Here is a 24286-nt window from a genome sequence, read left to right as displayed (position 1 = left end):
GCACAGAGATGGCCAGCCCTAGGGCAACAGCCTAATGCTGACAAAGGCATTAGCTGTCACGGCCGGACGCCGAACTGTGTGCTTCACATCCCCGGCCTCAGCCCTACGGATGACATCGCTGGGGGCGGGTGGGGAATGGGGTTGTTCTTATCCCCATTGCGCAGACAAAGAAAGAAACTGCAGCTCTGAGAGCGGAAGTGAGTTTCCTAGGGTCAGCAGGGAGTGGCTAGCAGATGGATTTGCATTAGCCCCCAGCACTGATACCCTCGACCGTGGTGCGGCTCTGATTCCTGCGCCATCAGTGGCGTCAGAGGACACTCCAGGGACACCATTAAGGCTGGGCGGGTGGAAGGACACAGCCGCTGGCACAGATCTAGGATCCCCCCGTCCCCGACCTCAACAAGACTTCAAAGTGTTCATCTTTCTGTTTGGGCTCTGTTTTTCAACTAGCTAGGGATCCACCTCATCTTATTTTCACCTGGTCCACATTCCTCCATTTCAAGAACGAGACTTTGTCAGCTGCTTGGTTGATGTTATTTTAGGTATACAACGCTTACCAGCTTGCACCTGTTCGATCACAAAAGATTCCCGGGTGTTTGGTGGTAGGGGGCAGCGGTGGGGGACTTGAACCCATGTTGTTCCCCGTGTTCTTTTGTTTTTTTAAATAATTTTTTTTTCAATACATGAAGGAGCTGAATTGCTTGTTTTTAGTTTTTGGCTGTACCCTGCGGCATGCGGGATCTTAGTTCCCCGTCAAACCCGTGCCCCCTGCATTGGAAGGCAGAGTCTTAACCACTGAACCACCGGGGAAGTCCTCCACCCCCGTGTTCTTTTTGAAAAGTTTTCAATCTGCATGGTCAAAAGTTCTAGAATATTCCCCCAGGGATTACCATCAAGCAACCTACCCTTTTACAATTTTTGAAAATGGACAGTTTGCCCAGGGGTCAGCTGCCCAGTGTTTAATCACGGTGCTTCTTTGAGGTCATCTGAGGGCTTCCATCTTTGCCTGGGCTGAAGACGAACTCATTTAGCATGTCTGGGTATCCGAGCGCTGCCTTGTCTTCTCACCAGCCCCGGGTTCTACCTTTGGAAGAACATTATAAAGAACTAGAAAACAGGGAAGCTAAATTGAAATTGCTGAATCTGACTCCTTTTTGTCAAGTCTTTACACTTCAGAGTCTTCTCCATGCAGAGCCCTGTCCCTTTCTTGTTCTACTCTTCCAGTGGCTTTAAAAACCTTCCTAACATTGTGGCTCCACAGTAACTTCTGCTTATTCTGGACATTAGCCCTTCCCAGGACTGTTCTCACAGGTACGGGCCCCTCATGCATGTTCTCCTTGATTCTGTGTCTCTCTTCACCTTTGGGTGCCTTTCTAAAGATTTGAGATCACCAGTGATCACCCTTTGGGACCACATTGGGCTTTTTTCTAGGTATTTCCTTTCTTTTTGTCCCTCACTGGGATTAGTCGCTATTATATAAGCAGAATTTGGGATTTCCCCCCAATCTCTTTCCTCACTTGGGATCAGATACTCGAACCCCTGGACCCTCAAGTTAAGACTGTGTGGCACTAGGAAATTTTGCCCATCTTTTCAGGCTTCAGTTCCTTCATGTCAAAATGGGCGTGATGATAGCTTTAACCTCCTAGAGTTGTTATGAAGGAAATAGTGCAGTGTCGTGATCAATATCAGTATTATTACCTATCTGTTACTGAAACCCTTTGTGGTGACAATCGATAGAAATCCAACTCAAACTGGCTTATACACAAAAAGAGAGTCTATGGGCTCAGGGAATTTTCCCCAAGGGCTCACCATCAAACAAAGTCCAAAAGTCGATCGGCTTCAGGCACAGCTGGATCAGAGCCCTGTCAACGTCCCCAGGCTCTGGTCTCTCCATCTGGCTCTGCTGCTGCTTCATTTGGGAGCGAGATGGTGCTCCAGCCCCTCCCCCTGCCCGCCTCCTCCACCAGCCCCTCCCCCAACCTCCTAGCAACCCGGGCCCCCAGCCCAGCAGAGCCATGGCGAGGGTCAGGACCACAGAGCCTGGCTCCTACCCCGGGAACTGGCACCATGCCCAGAAAAGGGGGAGCTGGGCTCTGAATTTGGGAGATGCGCTCACCAAAAAGCAGAGCTCCGGAGCCTTCCTGACTGTGAGTGATTTCACGGACACCTGGGCACCTCCTCCGCTCTGATGCAGCTGATGGCAGCTAGCCACTAAATGCTGCTCTTTCCAGCAAGACAAACCCCACCAGAGTGGAGAAAGATGACCCTGAGCCCTGCCCTCGGGTCCCGCTTTTTACTCCCTCCTTCACCCTGGCCCTGGCCCTGATGCTCGACTCTGACACCTGCTAGACTCCATCCTGTACTCCCCTCAGCTTGGTCCTGATGGCTGGTAATTAATTGGCTTTTTCTTTGTCCTTTAACCCCACACGAGCCTTCCAGATGGATTTTCCACACCTGGCAATTAACCTTGGCAATCACCCTCAACTCTGCCCAGTGGGCCTGCTGGACTGGATTTTATGTTTGTTTGTTACTTCTCTGCAATGCACTCTTGGGCTGTCCTAATACAAGTCTGGTCACTCACTGTGGTTATGGTGTGACACCGTCACATACAGTGCCAGGCACCATTTTTTCTTTAGTAGCCTGGAATCCCTGTCCCCTGCCTTTGTGCAGCTCCGTGACCCTCTGTGACCCGACCTTGACCCCTGTGCCATCTCAGTGGATCAGGGAGTCCAGGTGCTGTGCCCCTCGCAGGGAAGTAGAAAAGGTGTCCACGGTGTTGTCTGCTGAGCCCCCTGCTCTGCCCCAGGGCAGTCCCGAGCCAAGCTGGGTCAAGCAGCCTTGGACTGAGCAACGCCAGCCCCATTCATTCCCCACGGAGACACTTGACAGTGGAAGAGTTTCTGTCCTGGGCCGAACTGGCTCTCAGCTCAGGATCCAGCTTTCCTGTTGACTCCGTGAGCGTCTCTGTAGCTTCTAATACGTTTCCCTTTTTGCTGGAGTCAGCAAGAGCAGTTTCTTTGACTTTCAAGGACAGAGCTGACATTCTAGGGCTGTGCTTCAGCTCTTCTGGCTTTATAGATTTATTTGAGCTTTTTAAAAATGCCTCCCTCTGAAGTTTCCAGTTAAACTCTTTCTGGTCACACTAGCAAGTCTCCTGCAGCGTGTTCTTCTCGGATTTGGGTTCATACATCTTGCTTCCTGCCAGGACCCCACTGTTCTGGGGTGGATCTGGGCTGCGGTCCAGAAGACACAGTTCCGCACTCTGACACCATCTACATGCCCAGATGTTCCCTCCGTATACTTCCTCTCTCCTCCTTTCACTGCCAAAGTCACGAATTTCGAGCGAAAGAAGGAATGAAAACACCACCTGTAACACCAATTCCTTCAATTTCCTCCCCAGAACTTCCACATAAATAGAAATAGATTGGATTTAGACTCATAGAGGCATAGACCATCACACTTGGAAGAAAACTTAGAAACCATCACAGGTCTTTACTCAAGTGCCATCTGTGATCGATTGGTTATTCCTGACTGGGTTTCACATCTGGACACTGAAAGGTGCTGTGAGGGATTCACAATGCCTGCATGGGCGTGGTAAAGGAAAGTACCAGCCTATGATCTGATGATTCGCTCTCTTCCAACAACCTGCTCTGCATTTTACAAATGAGGAAAACTGAGTTACACACATATTAAGTTGTCTAAAGCTATATAGGAAGCCAGGGCAGATTTGGGGATAGAATCTAGGTTGTCACACCTTTCCTAACAATGACAATGACTTCTCTTCAGGTTGGAGTTCAGTCTCATATGAGGTCATTAAAGTCTCCTTGCTGGTTGCATGGCGTGGTTTCTATGCTCAGCCACTTCTGTGCATTGCAGCAGGACCCTGTGGATGCCTGTGGGGCTAGGGGCAATATTCATGGAGATCTTTCAGGATCACAGTTCCGATGCCCTAGGGCAGTCCAGGCGGTGCCGGCCCTGGGAGCTCACCCATTAAGTGGGGTTGTTTTATCAGACTGCAGCTGAAAACTTCAGAAACTACTGTCCCCAACGGAATATACTCCAATTCATTCCAAGTGGGGAGAAAACAAATAGCCCGGTGACCCTCCCCAAAGTGTTAAAGTTCCTTACGCTTGAGATGGGAAATCGGGTCCAGATGCAGACTTGGCATGATTCATGAGAGCTTGCTGTGGAAAGAGGGGGACAAAAGGTCTTCAACCTTCCTGTGAAAGCCAGCTCCTTATTTTTAAACCCATCCCGTTTGACTGTCAAGGTCGGAGCCTTCATAAAAGCCAAAATGCACTCCTAGAATTAGCAGGGCAGCATGCTCTAGGGTGGTGAGGACCCTGCAGAAGCAGGCAGCTGCAGGATCTGCGGTGTCCGCCTGCAAACATTCACTCAGCAAGTTCCTGGGAGACGGGCCTTTCTCCTGGGCCAGCAGCCCCAGAGTGGGCGTTCCCGATAAGGAACAGGGCTGCTGCTTTGGGGGAGGGAGTTCTTCTGGACTGGGGCCCATTCTCAGGACAGTTGTCAGTGGCCTTAGTAATGGGACAGCATTCTGTTTTATTAAAAGCCTGTTGCTGGCTGGGAAAGCTGTCTGCCTGCTGTGTGGGCAGGGGCCCAATATCGCTGCGGGCAATTCCAAGCCAGTCCTTCGAGCTGACATCAAACCAGGAAAGAACATGACTGAGTTTTAGCTGATGTAGCAGTACTTTTTCTTTCTTTCGTTTCTTTCTTTCTTTCTTTCTTTCTTTTTTTTTTTAACAGTTCTCTCTACCAGTTCCACTGTGTACATTTTGTGTGTGCGGGCATGTATGTGATCTTGTCAACCGGCGGCAGCTGGAGTTCACCCCTTGAGCACACCTCCCCTGGCTCTCCGTTTCTCCCCCTCCCTTCCCCCTTCTCCATAGCCTCACCCTTGCCTCACTGGCCTTCCCAGCCCCCAGCCCCCTGGTAGACACTGGAGCAGAGGGAGGCCCAGACTGTGGCCTGAGGGTATTTACAGGGTAGGGGTTGGGAGGGGAGAGAATTTGACTGCTTTGTTTATCTTCTGAGTCTGGAAACTCTACAGAATTCATCCATTTTCAAGGAAGCCTTCATTTGCAGGTTTCCCAAAATAAAAAATAAAAAAGGAGCCTCACTTCAACAGGAACCAGAGGAAGAGCAGTTTTCTCTGTGAGCTGATTTGTTTATTATTATTATTTTATTCTTTAACATTAGATTTGTTGAAGGTAGTCAAAGACAGTCACTTTTTTTCATATTTTTATTTTGCTTTTGTCTTTTTTTGCCTTATCAGTGTAGAGGGCAAATACTTTGTGGGGAGATTGACATAAAATGCTCACTTGACACATGTCTATGGGAAATAGAGGTTTTGTGTAAACTTTTATGTTCGCATTTTCTGCTGAGGTTACAGATGTCTCTGGGACTCTTCCCTTCATTTGTAACTTGAAATCACTCAAATTGCCCCTCTTTTACAAATTAAAAGAAATTAAATGTGCTTCAACACAGATTTTAAAAATAATTTCAAAAAATTTATAAAAGCGGTTTCCATATTCTGGTTAGCTGTGTGTACATGATTTCTCTGGGTCTTTTGAAAATTTGGAGCGAGCAGTGCCCATATCAGGTAGAGCATGTGAATTTACTGGCTTCTTTTTAACCCTGTACTCAAGCAGTAAACTTTTCCTGTAGTGCCAGAAAATGGCATATGTTTTGAAAAAATATTTCTAAAGATGGTCAGGGGAGATAAGGGGAATTCAGAAAAGAAAATATAAAATGTGTTACTTCACACGTGAACATTCAATTTCCACTTAAGGACAGACATTCCATTTTAAAAGCTGCTTTTATTTACCACACTATGAATCACTGTACTGATGTAAGCCTAAAATCATGTAAACTCACAAGTTTTGCCACAGATTTTAATTCATTTTATAATTGTTTTCAAAATCTTGGGAAGAGTAATATATGGCACAAGAAAAGAGTGGTATAAATCATGTTAAATCCAGTGTACTTTTTCCTAAACTGTGTCTTCAAGGTATAAGATATTCAGCAAATTGGATTTTTTTTTTCTCTACTCTCTGGTTACTTAAGAGAAACCAGAAGATTATCTCTATGGTGAGGGTATAGAAAGCAGTATTTTTATTTTTTAGTTTTTTTGATGAGGGGAAAGCTCGATCCGCTGGCATAGTGTACTGGCTACTGTGTCTGTGGTAAATTCTAAACATTAACTCCAGGTTTTAATACTGCACATTCCCGCAGGTCACTGGGCCAAAAGCCCATCCAATATTGTCAGGCAAAGGCCCAAGATGAGAAACAAGTAAAACACAGATACGAGGTCTTTACTGGTGCAGCTAAACATTTGTAATTAAGAAAACTCCAGTAGTTCCATGGTAATCTGTTTCTAGATAAACGTAGTCGTAGCCTTCGGCTCCAAAGGAAAACCTCTTCCTTCAAGACACTGGGTGAGGAACAGGGAGAACTCAGAGAAAAGCCGTTTTCGGTGTTACAGACAAGTGTTTACATTATGAACCAACTTTCGATCCAGGAAAGAAGTGATAACCTGTTTGGATTTTCCAAAGGAATTAATATCCTGTGGACTGAACACAGAGTAGGCGCAGAGAAACGTTGAATAATGCAATTGATCTCTTCCAAGAAAGCAGAGGGTGGAGTTCTGATCATAGGAAGCACCACTGACAGTATTTTTGTCTGCTTTCTGGAAAATCAACCAGGAAAGAAAATATGTCTGAAACATTTAAAAAATAGGCTGTTTTGGCATCTGGTTCTGGAACAAGATGGTGTAGATTCACTTTCCCTACTCTGTTTCTCTAAATACAACTAAAAACTCTGGAAGCTATTCAATAGACAATGATAAAAGAACTCTGAAAGTTGGAAAAGAAGAAGGTAGACTGGCAAGAATCCTCAAGACTTGAGAAACAACAACTTTTTGAGTTCCCTGAGCTTTTTTATCTTCCATGTACCCTGAACAGGGCACAGGAGAGGATTGCAACCTGGAACCACCAACAGGCTCAGGCAAAACAAACAAAAAACCCCAAGAATATCCTAATCTTTCTGGCCAAAGTCCAGGAGAAGGAAAGCACAACAGAGACCCAGTAAGAAGTTCCAGCCTCCTTTGGATTGTCTGCAAGGACCTAGGGTCCTTGCAGACAATCCAGTCCGCTGGCAGCAGCAAAGCCCTGGACACTTCTGGCTCCTGGTCCAAACTGAGATACCATCAGGTGGTCTGAATCACCCACAGCTGCAGCAGCAGTTGAAACCATACGTCTCCTTGGCCTCTACGCAGCGGCATAAGGAGACCCAGGCCCACCAGCAGCTTCTTCCTCATTCTCAAAGGTTTCCCAGCAACAGTCTCCATACAAAATGATCACTAAGAAAACTGTATGGAGAGATATACTGAAAATATAATTAAAGCAAAAAAGAACTCTAAAAACGTTCAAGTAACCCAGAGGAAGTCAATAAAAAAGAAACAGAAGAATGATAAACAGAAGGAACAAACAGAAAACAAACAATAAAATGTCAGACTTGGGGCTTCCCAGGTGGCGCAGTGGCTGAGAGTCCACCTGACAATGCAGGGGACGTGGGTTCGTGCCCCGGTCCGGGAAGATCCCACATGCCGCAGAGCGGCTGGGCCTGTGAGCCATGGCCGCTGAGCCTGCACGTCAGGAGCCTGTGCTCCGCAACGGGAGAGGCCACAACAGTGAGAGGCCTGCGTACCACAAAAAAAAAAAAAAAGTCAGACTTAGTCCTAATAGATCAGTAATTACCTTAAATACAAATGGTCTAAGTACACCAATTAAAAGGTAGAGATTGGCAGAATGGATCAAAAAGCACGACCCGACTAGATGTTATTTACAAGAAACCCACTTCAAATTCAGTGACATAGGTAGACTGAAAGCAAAAGAAAGGAAAAACATATACCATGCAAGCATTAATCAAAAGGAAGGGGCTATGTTAACATCGAAGTAGACTTCAGAGCAAAGAAAGTTACCATGGGCAAAGAGGGAGATTACATGTTGACATATAGGATTAATCCACAAAGAAGATACAGCCATCCTGTGAACCAAACAACAACATATTTCACAATATAGGAAACAAAAACTAAGACAGCTGAAAGAAGAACGAGATAAATCCACTACTGTTGTTGGGAGCTTAAATTCCCCATTCACCTCCCACTCAGGACTTATAGGGCTACTAAAGAGAAAATCAGCAAAAATATAGAAAAGAAAAAATATAGAAGAATTCAACAATACCATCAACTGAAAGGATCTAATTGACATTTATAAAATGCTCTGTCCAGCAACAGCGTTTAAAGGGCCCATGGAACATTTGCCAAGATAGACCACATCCAAACTTTAACAAATTCGAAAGAATCGAAATCATATAGAGTCTGGCCATAATGGAATTAGAGTAGAAATCAAAACCAGGAAAATCTCCAAACTCCTGGAAACTCAACAATAAACTAAATAATTTATGGGTGAAAGAGTTGATCTCAAAGGCAATTTTAAAAGTACATAGAAAGAAAGAAAATGAAGATAAATATATTAAAATTTGTGAGATGCAGCTAAAGCAATGCTGAAAGGGAAATTTATGGCGCTAAATGCTTACATTGGAAAGCAGTATCTCAAATAACTAATCTAAGTTCTGACTTCAAAAAATTTAAAAAGAGCAAACTAAACTCAAAGCAAACGAAAGGAAGGAAATACTAAGGAGAGAACATCAATAAAACTGAAAGCTGGAAAATAATAGAAAAAATAATGGGAACATAAAGATGGTCTTCAGAAAAACATCAGTAAAATTAATAACCTCTAGCAAGATTGGCAACGATAAAAAAAAGAGAGAAGACACAAATCACCAGTATCAGGAATGAAATGAGATACCACAACAAATTCTGTAGCCATTAAAATGATAATAGGAAAATATGACAAACAATTTTATGCTTATAAATTCAACAATTTAGAAGAAATGGGCCAATTCCTCAAAAACCACAAACTGCCAAAACTCAGCCAAGATTAAATAGATAATTTATTCAGCTCTGTAACTATGAAAGAAATTGAGTATGTAGTTAAAATACTCCCCCAAAATAATCTTCAGGCCCAGATGCTTTCCCTGGAAAATTTTACCGAACAGTTATTAAAGAGCAATTACTGCCAATTGTACACAGTCTCTTTCAGAAGATAGGAGAGGGGATTCTTTTTATGTGGTCATCATTTCTGACACCAAAACCAACCAGAGGCAGTTAAAAAAAAAAAAAAGAAAAGCTAAAGACCAAGATCTGTCAAGCACTTAGATGAAAAATTATCAACCAACTTTAATCAAATACAGCAAGTTATAAAAGAACATGACACCATGACCGAGAAGGATTAATGCCAGGTATGTAAGATAGATTCACTATTTGATCAGTCAATATAGTCCACCGTATCAACAGATCAAAGAAGAAAAAGCATATAATCATGTCAATTGATGCAGAAAAATCATTTGACAAAATTAGATACCCATTAATGATGAAAAAAAAAAAAACCCCTCTCAGTACACTAGGAACAGAGGGGAACTATTTCATCCTCATAAACCCTACATCAAACTTTGTATTTAATGGTGAAAGACTTAGTGCATTCACTCTAAGTTCTGGAATAAAGCAAGGATGTTTGCTGTCATCATTCTTATTTAATACAGTACTGGAGGTTCTAGCCACTGCTATAAGGCAGGAAAAAGAAATAAAAGTCATACGAATTGGAAAAGAAGAAATAAAACTAAAACTATCTTTTGTTGCAGGCAACATGATTGTCCACATAGAAGAATAAGCTGTCCTCCTTTCACTGACTGCATTGATCAAGCACGTGCTTCCACTTGTTCTGAGGGTGTTGCTGCAGCAGACAGAAGCACAGGGGCTGAGAGCACAGCTTGGGCGTGGTAGACCAGGTGGACACCCCAACTCCACCATTCCCAGCTGTGTACCCCTGGGCACCTTCCTTGACCTCTCTGAACTTTGGTCCCCTCATCTGAAATGGAGGTTATGGCAGAAACAAGAGCCTATAGTCGTTGTGAGTATTAAGTGAGAGCAATGTACAGACAACTGAGCAGTGTACTTGCTGCAGGTATTACTACTACTTGCTGCTGTTGTAGGTGATCCTGCACTGTCTGCTGTGCTGCCCCCAGGACTGTCACTGGAGCCAAGAAAACTCAATTCTCCTGCTCAGTGGCCCTGTGACTTGTCAACTCACACATCCATTCTGAGCTTCACTGCAGAATGGTTATAAATGGTTTATTTATAACATGGTGACAATAACCCCTCTCTCATAAGATTCTTGTTAAGACAGGACGAAACAACAAATAAAAGTGCTTTGAGCACTTTAATAATAATAATGATAATGATAATAACAGCAGCTAAAAATTTTTGAGCACTCCCTAGCACCAGCACCATGGATTGCTTTTTGCTTACAACATTTCACTTAATCCTTATAACCATGAGTTATTCGTCTAATTTATGTAGATTGGGAAACTAGTCCCCAAGAAGTAATCTGCCCAAAGACACAGCTTGTGAGCCGTAGAATCCAGATTTGGACCCCCAGGATCTGGCTGTGTTCTCATGCTTCCCAGAGAAAGTAAGCCAGTGAGGGAAAGAACAGCTTGGCCTGGGGCTCACTTCCACTGGAAAGGTGGGTATAATCTGTTGTGGGAGGCTCAGAGTGCAGTCTTTGATGTGCAGTGGGAGAGCCAAGAGTCATCCTTGGCGGTGGCAACTGGCTCCAAACTAACAAACTGTCTGAGAAATAAGGTTCCCTCTAGTAGGACACCAGGTAGGGTGTTACTCAGAAAGTCAGCTTTCCATTCCCTTGAAGGATTCAGTGATTAGACTGAGGCCAACTACGGGCCCAGGTCTAAAAATAACTCCATCCCTTCTAGCAAGGACTCAGTCTGGACTGAAGTCATTCTTTCAGGTGCAGAAAAGGAAAGCTTGACTGTACGTCATGGACTTAAAATAGGAGTGGGGTCATAGGGCCAGCTGGGGCTCACGGGTGCCAAGTGGGCAGTTTGTCAGCTGGTGTTTCCTGCTTTGGACAGCAGGTTTCTGCCTCCTTTTTTGAGTTGAGAAGGAGTGAAATTGTATGTTTGAAAAGCTCACTTGTTTTGCTTTCTCTCTTCTCCGCGTGTGCCCTTTTCATCCACAATAAACGTTCGTCTTTACTGGGTGTTCATGCATTGTCCTGAAATATACTAGTTACAGAAATTAAAATTGGCTACTCTGCTTCTTTCTCCCTAGCTCTGTACGATGGATCCATGAAGTTTTCCTTGAATATCTCTGCCCAGAGTGCAACAAAGAGGCCACTAGTTGAATAATTCCCACAATCCCATGGTATGGTGGAGGTCCATATGTGAGGGGTGGGCGCTCTATGGAAAGGTCTCCTTTGTGAAGGACGGTAGGCTACAGCCTAAGAGCCTACCAATTCTAAGAGTCTGGGATTTGTTTCCTTTTTATAGCCTGGCTATATTTAGGTCAATGAATTGTATTCAAGATGGACTCATCAGTGCTTCAGTCAATGCATTCTTTCATTGAAAAGTTATTGAAAGGACTTGTGCTCCAGACAGGGTAGCATAAAGTCATTCCTCTCTTCTCTCCTCTCAGCTAGGGACAATGATAAACTCTGGAAACACTGCAAGAAGCAGCCATTAAGAGAGTGAAAAGGCAAGCCACAGAGTGGGAGAAGATATTTGCAGATCATAAAACTGATAAGAGACTTGTATCCAGAATACATTAAAAATTTCCATAAATCATTAATAACCCAATAGAAAAAAATGAGCCAAAGACTTGGATAGGCACTTCACAAAGAAGGGATATAGTTTACCAGTAAACATGAGAAGCAGAGTGCACAGTGAAATCCCAAGGAGACACATCTACACGCCTGCCAGAGTGGCTGAAAATGAACAGACTAATAACCTAAGTGCTGGCGAGGATATGGGGCAAATACACCTGCCATCCACTGGCTAGTGGGGGCGTGAAGTGGAACCATCACTCTGGAAAACTGTTTGGCAGTATTGAGTGCTGAGTGTTGTAATACCCCCATGGCTCAGCATTTCTACCCCTCTGTATACACCCAACTGAAACACGTACTTATTAACACTGAAGGCATGTACAGAGCTGCTCGTAACCATCCAGTTATAGTAGCCAAAGACTGGAAACAACAGTGGAATGGATTAATATACTGTGGCGTCCTTAACAGTGAAACTGAACAATGGAATGCAGCACACGGTAACACAGAACTGAGATCTCCACGCCCAGTGAGAGAACCAAGACAACCAAGAGGGTTGAATGGTTCTACGTACACCAGGTTCAAGAACAGACAAAGCTGATGACGATTGAAGTCCAGACGGTAGTTATGTGGGGATGTAACTGGAAAGAGGCACAAGGGGTGCTGAGGTGCAGCTAATGTCCCGTTTCTTGAACTGGGCAGTGATTTCATAGGTTTGGACACTGTGAACATCTGTCGAGCTCTTATGCTTATCATTCGTGCACTTTTCTCTCTGCGTGTTTCGCTTCAATAGAGTTTACTTAAAAGAATGTACTTGGATTTGCAAAGTTGAAAAGAGCCACAAAACTCCTCATGGCCTCACAAAGAGTATTTTATATGCTGGTCAAAAACGTGAGAAACCAAGATGCTGGTCTCTCCCTCTGAGCCGATAAGCAAACAAATTAATAGAAAAGTAAGTGGGTTCACAAATGACTTACTTATAGACAGTCTACACAAAGTGTCCTGATGTCTCCCATCCACAGACAGGCCAGGCCCCTTTTGACACAGTGGCCTGCTCCCCTCTCGGCCCGTCTGCTTCACTGAGTCCATGGAGTCCCCGCCTCCAGACTCTCAGGCCTTGGGCCGCTCCGCCCATCTGCTCACCAGACACCATGACCAGGGACAAGGGAGTCTGGGCCACAGTCAGCCCTCCCTTGTCACTGTACAGCTCACTAGTGACCCCCTTTTTTTTTTTTTTTTGGCGGTACGCGGGCCTCTCACCATTGCCGCCTCTCCCGTTGCGGAGCACAGGCTCCGGACGCACAGGCCCAGCGGCCATGGCTCATGGCTCCCAGCCACTCCGCGACATGTGGGATCTTCCCAAACCGGGCCACGAACCCATGTCCCCTGCGTCGGCAGGCGGACTCTCAACCACTGCGCCACCGGGGAAGCCCTAGTGACCCATTTTTTTTCATCCCATGCTGATGCCCCCTGACATATAGAATTGGGGACAGAATTCTTTGGGAATTTCCTCTCTCTGGAAACATCTAGAGAGCTTTTGCTGAGATCCTAAAGATACTAAGGCATCTTTGCTGAGATACGTGGCTAAAATCATCCAGGCACTTTTTAAATGAGAAAAGAGGCTCTACTTTGGAAGGTGTATCTGGTGAAAGAAAGGGCCCTACACGAAAAGGCTGCTTTGGGCTTCCCTGGTGGTGCAGTGGTTGAGAGTCCACCTGCTGATGCAGGGGACGTGGGTTCGTGCCCTGGTCCGGGAAGATCCCACATGCCGCGGAGCGGCTGGGCCCGTGAGCCATGGCCGCTGAGCCTGCGCGTCCGGAGCCTGTGCTCCGCAACGGGAGAGGCCACAACAGTGAGAGGCCCGCGTACCGCAAAAAAAAACAAAAACAAAACAAAACCAAAAAAAAGGCTGCTTTATGTCCTCATGAGATCTTAGGGCTTTCCAATCTCTTACTCTTATCAATCCACAGGGTGAGAGGTGTTGGTATAACCAGCTGGACATTTTTTACAGACCATCTTTGTGAGGTCCGTCATCTCCCCTCCCCAGTAGGACGCTGAAGTTATGTTAGAGTGGGTGGGCCTTTGAGAACACCCAGCATAGACCCCTGGTTTGCAGAGGAGGGCGCCGAGGCCGAGGAGGGAAAGGGGCTTGTCAGCTGAGCAGTAAGAACACAGGTCTCCGGGGACACCTGGTAGCCACCCCACATCGGGGATTTGAGGACAGAGCGAGTCTCGTTGCTCCAAAATTCGCTGTCACCTCCTCCCCTTGGTTCCTTTTCTTATCTTCCTACCATCAAAGTCCGGTTCCAGAAGCCTCCTTAGGAGGGCCCAGGGAGCTGGCTGTGCCTCCTGCTAGGAGCGAATGGGCGCAGGCGGCCTCATCTGGGTGCGCTGGAGGAGAGAGGCAGCTGTGTGGACGGGCAAGCCAGAAACGCGCGTCCCTGAGCGGCCTTGCAGAGGGCTGTGTGAGGGCTGTGTGAGCATATTGGCTTCTGCAAGTGTACCTCACCGGTTCAAATCCCACCGGTTCAAATCACCTCTTATCCTCCCTGGGCCCCGTCTCCCTGCCTGTGAGGCAGGGATAGTGGTGGAATCCACTTTGTCGCTTGCTGGGAGCGATGACTAGCGTGTGAAGCACGTAGAACAGCCTCTGTGATGCTGAGATGAGGGTAGCTGACCACCCGAAAAGGCAAGGGGACATTCTTCCAATTTCTCAGGTGAGAAAAAGAGGCAGATGCAGCATTTGCTCAGGGAGGTAGAGCCTATCTATTGCCCAAGCTAACACTGTACCACCCGGCCTCTGGGAAACCCTGGCCTCTCGGTAGGAACAGCTAGGTATCCAGTGACCACATGATGCAGAGACAGAAAAGGGAGAGTCTGATGGGTGGAGCCCTGGCTAGGGCTGGGAAGGGTGCCAAAGGCAAACCAATGTCCCCTCCTTTACTGGTCAGCCTCTAAGGGATGCTTTGAACCAACACCCAACCAGGTGCTGGGGTCAGGGAGGGGAGGATGGAGAGCCTCTCTGTAGAATGGGCAGGGACAGCCTGAGATGCTCTAAAAGCCAGGGAGGGACTTCCCTGGTGGCGCAGTGCTTAAGAATCCACCTGCCAATGCAGGGGACACGGGTTCGAGCCCTGGTCCGGGAAGATCCCACATGCCGTGGAGCAGCTAAGCCCATGAGCCACAACTACTGAGCCCACGCACCACAACTACTGAAGCCCATGTGCCTAGAGCCCGTGCTCCGCAACAAGAGAAGCCCATGCACCGCCACGAAGAGTAGCCCCTGCTTACTGCAACTAGAGAAAGCCCGCATGCAGCAACGAAGACCCAATGCAGCCAAAAATAAATTTTAAAAAATTATTTAAAATAAATAAATAAAAGTCAGGGAAGTCTTTCCCCTGGAAAACATTCCCTCGGGGGATCTGTCAGGTGACGGCTGCCATGTCCGCTGTTAGAGAGCCATTTCTTTGGCTTAACGTTTGATTTTCTCTTAAAAGCAGAGCCCTCACTGGCAGAGGAGAAGACGAATTAGCCTTGATTCTGAATTCTGTGAGTTGCATGCAACAGGTTTTAAGAAAAGTATGGGAGGAAGCTTTAGGGATGCCTCCTATCTGAAAGGAAAGAGCCATGACAGCAAAGGTTACAGAGACCAGCCAGTTTTCCGCGCTGCCCCGATTCCAGCTGTGCTGGGCTTGGGTGGCTCCTCACATTTTCCACAGTGTCTTCTCTGCTGTGTCTCCTGTGAATCTCTGAACAACCCTGTGAAGCAGGGATCGTCCCCATTTTACAGATGAGGAAAGAGAAGGCTACTCCCCATTCTCTAACGGTTCCAAGCAGAGCAGCCAACGTTGGGAGGGGGGGCACTCCTGGGCCCAAGTGCTTCCTATCTCACCTCTGCTTTGTGTCATGGGGGACGGGGCAGAGCTGGAGGGAAGGGGAGGAGGTACAGAAAACGAAGGCCCCATAAACGTGACAAGGGTCTGCCCACCCTAGAGGGCTGGGATAGTGCGCTGCATTCAGGCTGGCCACGTTAAATTTGGTGAGTTAATTGCTGAGACCCACGCTGACTAACGAGGGGGCCCCTGCCTCTCCCTCTGCCTGGAGTGCTCAGCCAGGCGTCCCTGGTCCTCTGATCCCTTAGCTCTCAGCGGTCACTCTCCAGACAGGCTTCCCATTCCACACCATTGCTCTCCGCCTTGCACCCTGCCTAACCTTCATCGGCGCCCCTGACGGTTTCTTGTCTGTAATCTCTTCCCCTCACTAGCGTGTTATTCTTCCTAGCACCTGAATCAGTGCCTGGTACGGAGGTGGTGTTCAGTAAATGAATGAATGAATGAGCAGGTGATGAATGAACTGGGCACTTTCTCCTGCCACCCCACACTGACCCTGTGGGAGGCGTCCGAGGGGCACACGCTGATTCCAGCCACTTAATCCTGACATTCAATAAAACAGAGTAGGTGGTGTCCTTAGTAACAGGCCATGTGGGCCCTCCTATGAAGGCTCCAGTGGAACCTGTGAAGTGTTTAAAAGACAGAGATGTAGCATCAGCTCATTTATGCGGATGAGAAGCTGTCCTGGGGATGACATTCAGCTGCATTTTCATGAAAATGACATTGCAGGATTCTGACCAGCTCTCATCCACTCCATTTCTGCTTCTGTTTCTAGGGTTTAGCATGATTGTTTAAGAGACTAAAGGAAGGAAAAGCAGTCTCTAGACGCTCATAATAAAACCAGGACCCATGGCAATAGCTACTAAAACCAGGACCCATGGCAATAGCTACTGTCTGTGGACCGCTCGCTGCGTGCTGAGCGCCAGACCAGGAAGCTGGGTTGTGTTATTCTCACCTAATCCTACATCAGCCCGTGTACAGATGAGAAAAGTAGGGCTTCAACCAGCTGGCGTTCTGCCTTCACAGTTTCCTTTTCTTTCCAGGTCCTGGGGTTGCTCAGAGTGGACAGTCAGACACCCAGGACATTGTGCCCAGTCACCTCAGTTTGCTCTTTTCTAAGCTCTGAGGGTCATCCTGCAAAATGGGGGCAATGGTGTCTCCTCCTTTTGGAAAACCTGCCTTGTTCTCCGGCATCTTGGGAGTTTCCCAGCCTGCTTTGGTCCAGGTCTGGCTTGGTGTGTTCAGCAAAGCAAATGCAAGTAAGGCCTGGCCTTCCAGCTCCCATCTCCCCAACGCTGTCACAGTCTCTCCCCAGCAGTGCCTGCACTGGCTCATGGCCACGTCTGTCTAGTGGGCTGCGTGCCAGAGGGTTTTCACGGGTTGTCCGGGATCATATGCTAAAAGCTCAGTGCCTGACAGGGAGGACACTCAGTAAACCACAGTTGCCCTGCACTATTTTTCTGTTTCTGATTCATTTCCTACTCTTGCTAATGCCCCCCGTGTCATTTTTCCATGCCACCATCTAAAGTGACACACACGCTCCCTCTGAGGGGTGAAGATAACATGAGGTGGGAATTCCCTGGGGGTCCAGTGGTTAGGACTCCGTGCTTTCATTGCCAGGGGCACGGGTTCAATTCCTGGTCGGGGAACTAAGATCCCGCAAGCTGCATGGGGCTGCCAAAAAGAAAAAAGAAAAAAAGATACAAGAGGTATACTCCAATAAAGATGTTTAAAAAAAAAATAAAAGATACACAAGGGAGGAATCCCGTGTCCCAGGCACCGGCCAAACACAGTGTAACTTCCTGCAGAGGGCTCAACAGCCAGCAGCCTGAAGGCATCAGGCCTCCCAGGAGCCCAGTTGACAGGATAGGAACATTCCGGGCTCCTTTCAGCAGCATGTGGACAGAGCCCCACAGGGAAATGTACACAGGAGACCTGGATTCTGTTCCTGTCTAGCTCTGAGGTTTATTCCCTAGGTGTCCCTAGGTGACTGTTGGGGGCAGTCCTCCCGGTGGAAGCTGACGTGGGAGAGGATGGCTGCCTAGCTCTAACCTCCAGCTCGTAGAAGACATTTTCTCCCCACTTGCGGACATTCGTCAGGACATCGGAGTTCTCACCCTTCTTCTGCTCCTAACTTGTTATGTGACCTGAGGTAGGTCACTTAGCCTCTCTGAGACTCAGTTTCCTCTCCTACAGGGGGAGGGTGATGGGCTGGACTCAACTCTAGAGCCGTGAGACTCAAGTCTGCCTTTTAGGGTCACCTGTGGACATTTTTGGCAACCAGACTCCACTCCAGGCCGATCAGAGTGGTCCCTTGGTATCCGAAGGGCATTATTCCCAGGACCGCCCCCCCCCGCCCCCTGTGGATACAAAAATATGGGGATGCTCCAATCCTTTATATTAAATGGCATAGTGCAGTCGGCCCTCCGTATCCACAAGTTCCGTATTCGCGAATACGCAGGGTTGGCCGACTGCACCTGAGAATCTGGGGGAGCGGTCCCGGGGGTTCCCATGCACTTGGGAGGGAGGGGAATTCTGGAATGGATGGCTCCTCCCTCCCCCTCTCCCAGCGTTGACCTTGGTAAAGGCCCAAGCCCCACCCCCCGCCCCACCCATCTCCTCCACGCCCACCTTGTACTGTTTGCCACGGATACGTTTCCCAACTCAAGGATGGATGTGTTTAAGCCCAAAGCCCCTGAGAGTGGAAAATGTCAACTCACTTTCTCATCCTGCGTCCGTGGGTGTCTGGATGTGGGCTGTTGCGGGGACAGGCCCTGTGGGCCCAGGTTGCTGTGGGGCTGACTCAGGGACTGTGGGCCTCCAGGAGAAGGTGGGCAGGTCCTGAGGACATCTGAAGGCTTCACAAAAGACAGTGACAACAGACCTCTGTATTTGCGAGTTTTCAAAAGGGGGAATTCCTGCCTGTCATAAGCTCTCCTTCTCTGATGCTGACAGTTTCTTATTGTTGTTAGAGGTGATTATTTGCAGACAGGAATGAAAAACAGCCCCTCTGCTCTTTCTCTGCTGGCTGAGAAGAGGGACATCTGCTAGCTCCAGGGCCACCATCAGTGGGAATGGAAAACATCAACTTCCTTCTATTTCCCAATCTCTGGCCTTGTTTTTCTCCTTCTTTCCTTTCTTATCATTTCTTTGGCCTTTCATCTCCTTTCCCATTCTTCTCTTCATTCTTCACACCATAATGTTTACTTAGTTTCGAATGTTCTCTTCTGGTTGAGAGTTGGCTTGGTCCAGGCTAAGTGGAAATAAACAGGATTAGATCTGTTCTGTGCTGAGAAGGATGAAGATAAAGATCGATGCCAGATATGGTCGTGATGATGAAATTTGGGGGCAGAGGGCACCAGGAAGGGACGGACCCGTTCACAGGAGACGTGTCATTCACTCTTATTAGCATGTGCAGCACAGAGTGAGACAGAGATGTGATTCCAGCATGCTCCAGTACAGCGTTTCTCAGAGTGTGGTACCCAGACTAGCAGTGTCAGCATCACCCGAGACCTTGTTAGAAATGCAAGTTCTCAGGTTCTATCCCAGACCTGCTGAATCAGAAGTTCTGGGGGTAGAGCCTGGGAATCTGTTTTAACAAGCTCTAGGTGATTCTGATGCATCTTGAAATTTAAAAACCATCGCTTCTAGTGTGTAGATATCTCGATTGTTATCATTAAGTGAACGATTGTTTGTTGATGTGGAAATGGCCATGGGGGACCCCAGATGTCTGAGGAAGGCTGAGTAGGAGACAAGGGGGAGGACCAAGGAGGAGTGAGAGGTGGGGTATTCACAGCAGGGGAGACTGTTGTGTTCCATTAAGGACTTGCATTGGTTAAGGGGAAGCCTGATTGGTTAGGGGGAGGCTGATTTGGGGAGTCAGGAAACTGGGAGAATTTAATTCAAAGAAAAAAATCCTTGTTCCCGAGGGTGATTTTTGCACGATCCAAATAAAATAACTAAATAACTCTGCTCGGTTCCAGAGCAAAGGCTAAACGAAGAAACCACTTGGTTCTTAAATGATTTCTGATAAATCGAGAAGAGTGTTGCTTCCAAAAATTACGGACCTTTCAAATATACAAAGAACTTCAGAGAGCAATATAAAAATACATGAATAGTGATTTAACAGTGACAACATTTAACACACAGTAGATGAGAGCATTTTATTATATTGGCTTCAGATCTTTTTAAAGAAGATGCGGTTGGATGCCCCACCGTCCACCCCCATTACTAGGTTTTACACATTAACATAAATGGAGGGATTCTGCTGTCCTCTTTCTTCTCTCCATGTTGTGGATTCTGTCTTTGTTGCTACCCGTGGGTGTGGCTCATTTTCATGGCCGGGTGGTAGGTGTTTCGTCACGTGGACCCTTCTCATCCTCATGGGCATTTAAGTGAAGATGCTGTACAGTGTTTCCATGTATTCATGTGGGATAGTAAACACTGGACGTGGGAAATTATCTTTGAATATATTTAAAAAGAGGTTTTGGGGTTGTTTTCTTCCAATTTAAGTATAAAGGTCTCCAGATACACAGCTGGGGCTACGTTTTCCAAGAAAAAATGCCTTTGTCCGTCAACCCATTCTTTTCTTCCTACACTCATTCAGCCAACCGTTGTTGAGCAGGTATCCCGGGTCAAGCACTGTGCTGGGTGCTGGGAAACAGGGGGCCAAATCCTAGAGGTCCACAGAGACTGCAGAGTCGGGATGCCTGGAGCTTCTGCCTTTGTGGAGGCGGCAGAATATCTGTCCAGTTGCCTGGGCAACTCCAACCTGGAAAATGAATGAGCCCATCACATTCCATCCGCATGTTTCTAGTTTTCCTAGAACCCCAGCTGCTTCACGGAAACAGACCCCCACCCCCGCCCCAAGAGTCCCAAGTGTTAGAACTGATGGCAGCTCCCTGGATTTGGAGGACCCACCCTCCCCGGGGCGCTGGACTCTGCCTGCCAGCTGCTCCGAAGTGAACTATTGACTCTGTCCAGTCGGAGGCCCGTATTCAGTAAACAAAGATTCTTTCATGCATTACTTTTGAGAGTCCACTATTGCCAGACCCTCTAAGGGGCACCAGGGATGTATCAGTGGCTCAGACTGACTCGGCCCTACCCAGGGGAGACCCACAAGGGGAGAACCACACCACAGCGATGGGGGTGGGGAGGACAGAGACCATGGGAGCACTGAGGGGGCCCTAACATAGTCCTGGGGGGACAGGAGAAGCCCTGCAGCCTGGGACGGGAGGAAGGAAGGAGGAGATAGGCTGTGGTGTTAATCTGATGCAGCAGTGTGACTGGGCTAGGGGACGCCCAGATAGCAGGCGAAACATCTCTGGGGATGACTGTTAGGGTGTTTCCAGAAGAGACTAGCGTTTGAACCAGTAGACTGAGTAAAGCAGAGGTCCTCTCCAGCGTGGGTGGCATCATCCCCCCACCCCAAGGCACCCGAAAAGAACAAGAAGCCAGAGGAAGGGTGAACTCACTCTCTCTCTGCTTGAGCTGAGACATCCGTCTTCTGCTGCCTGCAGACATCACTCATGGTTCTCTGCCTTTCAAACTCAGATCAGGACTTAACCATCAACCCCGCCCCCCACTTCTCAGGCCTTTGGACTCGGGCCGAATTACGCTGCCAGCTCTCTTGGTCCTTCAGCTGGTGGACAACTGGTCACGGGACTTTTCAACCTCTGTAACATGTGAGCCAATCCGTAGACTAAATCTCCTCTTGTATATGTCTCTGTATGTCCTGTTGGTTCTGTTCCTCTGCTGACCCCTGACTAATCCACAGGCCAAGGTGGAGGAAATGAGACCCAGCTGGGGCACGGGCCAGAGCCTGGCCTCTGCAAGGATCTGAAAAGAATTCAGGGCAGGGGCCAAAGGACTAAGGGTGGCAGGGCAGTCCGGGAAGAGGCAGGCCTCCTCCCAAATTCTGTTCCTGATTTGCGCCAGAAAGGCAGACAAGCGAAAGCCGGGCACGAGTCAATTCTCAGCCTATCCCCTGTGCCTGGAGCTCTCTCCTGGGTGGGGCGATGGCATCCAGGGCGCTCCTGATGGGTCGCCTCTTGCACCTTTCAAAGCTTTCCAGCCACTGATCGGGGTAGAGGAGGTGGGGAGGGTGGGGGTGCACCATCACCTCCCGGCCGAGAGATCCCGCGCTCAGCAAACGTGTGCACGCTAAGCCTTATCCCCCGTGTTTATTTATAAGATTGTTTGAGATGCTGGTCCATTTGGTGACCAGACACTGGGCCTGTCCTTCCGTGTAGCTGACAGTGGGCCGACTGGCAGATGCTGCGGTTGAGGATCAGGGCTGCAGACAATGGAGGCTTTAATCCTATGAGCAGTTCGAAGCCAAGTCTGGAATTAAGGATGACTCTTTACCCAACGCACACTCTTACCCAACAAATCAGTGAGATGGCGTGATGTCTGGAGACCTGAAGCATGTCTGTCCGTCTCAGATGTGATGGAGCTGGTGGGGGCCACAGGTTCAGGTCGTAAACTTTGCACTTTACTTGAAGCCCTTTTCTGGTTCTGTTAGTGGCTCTAATGCCATACTTACACTTAACTTTAAAATGATTTTACATCTCCAGTTTCCTTGGGGTGTGCAGATGAATAAGCCCAGATAGAGGGGTTTTCACGTCCAGTTATCATTTGGGGTGAAGCTTCCACTGTAACTGCACGCAGTCCTGCTGAAGAAAATAATCAAAGCTGACGGGAAGCAGCCTTTCTCCCCAAGGGGAGAAAGAGCCCTTGGTCTGCCTTGGGGCTTGAGGAGAGGCTGAGTTTCCTTCCCCAAAAGCAATCGTTCCCTGCTGACTGCAAGTTTCTGTCCTGTTTATTGTTCTGTTTAGAAGTCTGGGAAGACAGGAGGAAGTTGCAGAAGTACCTCCAAACCGTTGATTCTGGGGCCTGGTGAGGGGAATCTGTCAGCATTCACTGCAGACTCCACCCGGACCCACTGGGATGAAGATTTTCCCAGGGATGGGTTAAGAGCCACCTCCAGGGGTGGCTGTACTCGCCGGCGTTGATCTGACAGTCACCGACTTCTCTCTTTGCCAAGATCCCCTCCACCCACTTAAGAGACCAAAATTCCCCCTTTACCACCTTCTCCTTCTTGTTGCCCCAGAATGGGGGAACTCACGGTGAGCACACGGGGACACAGGTCCAAAAATAGACTAGACCAATGGCAGCGGGAAGAGAACTGCAAAGGGGTTGATGATTGCATCAGTAATCAGCACGAGTGCAGCTCTGAACCTCCTGGTAAGGAAAGGGAAAAAGAAAGGAAAACAGGATGGTATGCGGCCCTTATTGTCTAATAAAGGAAAACATACCAGTTCTTCAGGGAACTTTTTTTTTCCCTGGCAACGAATTCTTGGAAGAATTTATGTGACAGAACGCTGCAGGGAAGCATCCTTGTGTTGGGAAGGAAGCCACCTAGTCTGAGGGGCTTTGGAAATTCCAGGCGTATATGTGGGACGGGGGCCAGGCCGGGCCGCCATCATGGTCCAGCGGGCTCCAGGGAGGGAGGTGCTGGGGGGGGGGGGGGATCAGAGGATGTTCCCCCGGGATGGGGGAAGGAGCTGGGGTGATGCCCCCAGGTACTAGAGGCAGAGGCCAAGTACCTCTGTTATATCCCGGCTGGAGCAGGCGAATCACAAAGCTCAGAATAAGTGGTCCTCGATTCACCAAAGCCAGAGAAGCAGCCCTGGGCATCTGGGAGAAAGAAAGGAGCCCGGGGAGCTCCTGAGGGATAAGGGCTGCAGCTCTCGGGACTCTTCAGGCTCTGGGTCCTAGGGTGGGTCAAGGCTGAGAAAGGGATGCTGGAAGGGAAGAAGAAAGAGGGAAGGAAGGGAAGGGAGGAGGGGAGGGAGAGGCAGAAAGAAGTGGGAAGCTGGACGGAGAGAGAGCAGGACGGAGGGCACAGGGGACATGGGTCCCGGCAGGAGACAAGGCCGAGGCTGTGATGAGGCCTTCCGCCGCTTCTGCTGTCTGGCTTCCGGTGACCATCCAGGGGCATCATGGAATAAAAACTTAGCAGCGAGGGCGGGCTGGCGGGTGTGGAATGTTGTCCAGGGCGGAGGCTTCACAAGCTGTCTTCTAGGGAGGGTCCAGGCTAAGAGGGGAGGCCAGGGCCTTCAGGGGAAGGATTGCATAAAGGGGTCTGGGAAGGGTTTTGCTGGGGACGTAGACCTGGGTTTGCGGGTGGGTCTTGTAGAAGCCGTGGGTGATTCTGCCTCATGTTCCCCTCATGCCCTAAACAGCCCCCCACTCCCCGCTGCAACATGTGTTAAAGTCACATCCGTTTTGGGGGAGGAGGGAAGAGACATATCGGCAGAACGAAGGGTTAAATAAGTGACTGGGAGACAGAGGGTGTGAGGATTCGTCCATCTGAGGAGTCAGAGAGGAGGGGCTATGGCTCGGGCCTCGTCTGAAGGAGGCGGTGAGGCCTCCACCAGGCTGGGAGGTCTAAGGACAGATGGAGACAGGAGGCGGTCCACCTGCTTCTCTGCCGTCCGACTCCTCCACCTGCTGGTGCGGCTCAAGCTCCCCCAGGCCGCCCCCAGGAGGGGCGGGCTGTGGGGGTCTTGGTCCCCAGTGGGGCCCCCCTGCCTGGGCATTGGATGGGCGCACAGCCCAAAGTGAGCCCACCTTCCG

At 48.5% G+C, this 24286-nt stretch overlaps 2 long non-coding RNA genes across 23 annotated transcripts in view; one reads left to right on the top strand and one right to left on the bottom strand.

The window, feature by feature from the left end:
* The window catches only part of LOC113632103 (uncharacterized), a 138848-nt gene extending 126286 nt beyond the window's left edge, over nt 1–12562 (top strand). For 15 of the 22 annotated variants that reach the window (XR_003437675.1, XR_003437689.1, XR_003437682.1 and 12 more), the window contains 2 exons: nt 9781–10664; nt 11270–12562. This is a non-coding gene — a long non-coding RNA (uncharacterized LOC113632103). Of the gene's footprint in view, nt 1–5103; nt 5173–9780; nt 10665–11269 lie in introns of all 22 variants that reach the window. The other 7 variants (XR_003437673.1, XR_003437680.1, XR_003437674.1 and 4 more) reach the window with 5 other exon arrangements.
* A 7748-nt stretch (nt 12563–20310) lies between these two features.
* Nucleotides 20311–22835, bottom strand: LOC113632105 (uncharacterized). The gene is made up of 3 exons (XR_003437691.1): nt 22773–22835; nt 21121–22317; nt 20311–20417 (listed from the first exon to the last, which is right to left on the bottom strand). It is a non-coding gene; the product is annotated as an uncharacterized LOC113632105 (long non-coding RNA).
* Between the last annotated feature and the right edge of the window lie 1451 nt (nt 22836–24286).

Source organism: Aethalodelphis obliquidens, unplaced genomic scaffold (genome assembly GCF_003676395.1).
Source record: "Aethalodelphis obliquidens isolate GAN/ISIS:26980383/991018 unplaced genomic scaffold, ASM367639v1 scaffold35, whole genome shotgun sequence".
Classification (NCBI taxonomy): Eukaryota; Metazoa; Chordata; class Mammalia; order Artiodactyla; family Delphinidae; genus Aethalodelphis; species Aethalodelphis obliquidens.
This window is presented reverse-complemented; position numbering and strand designations above follow the sequence as displayed.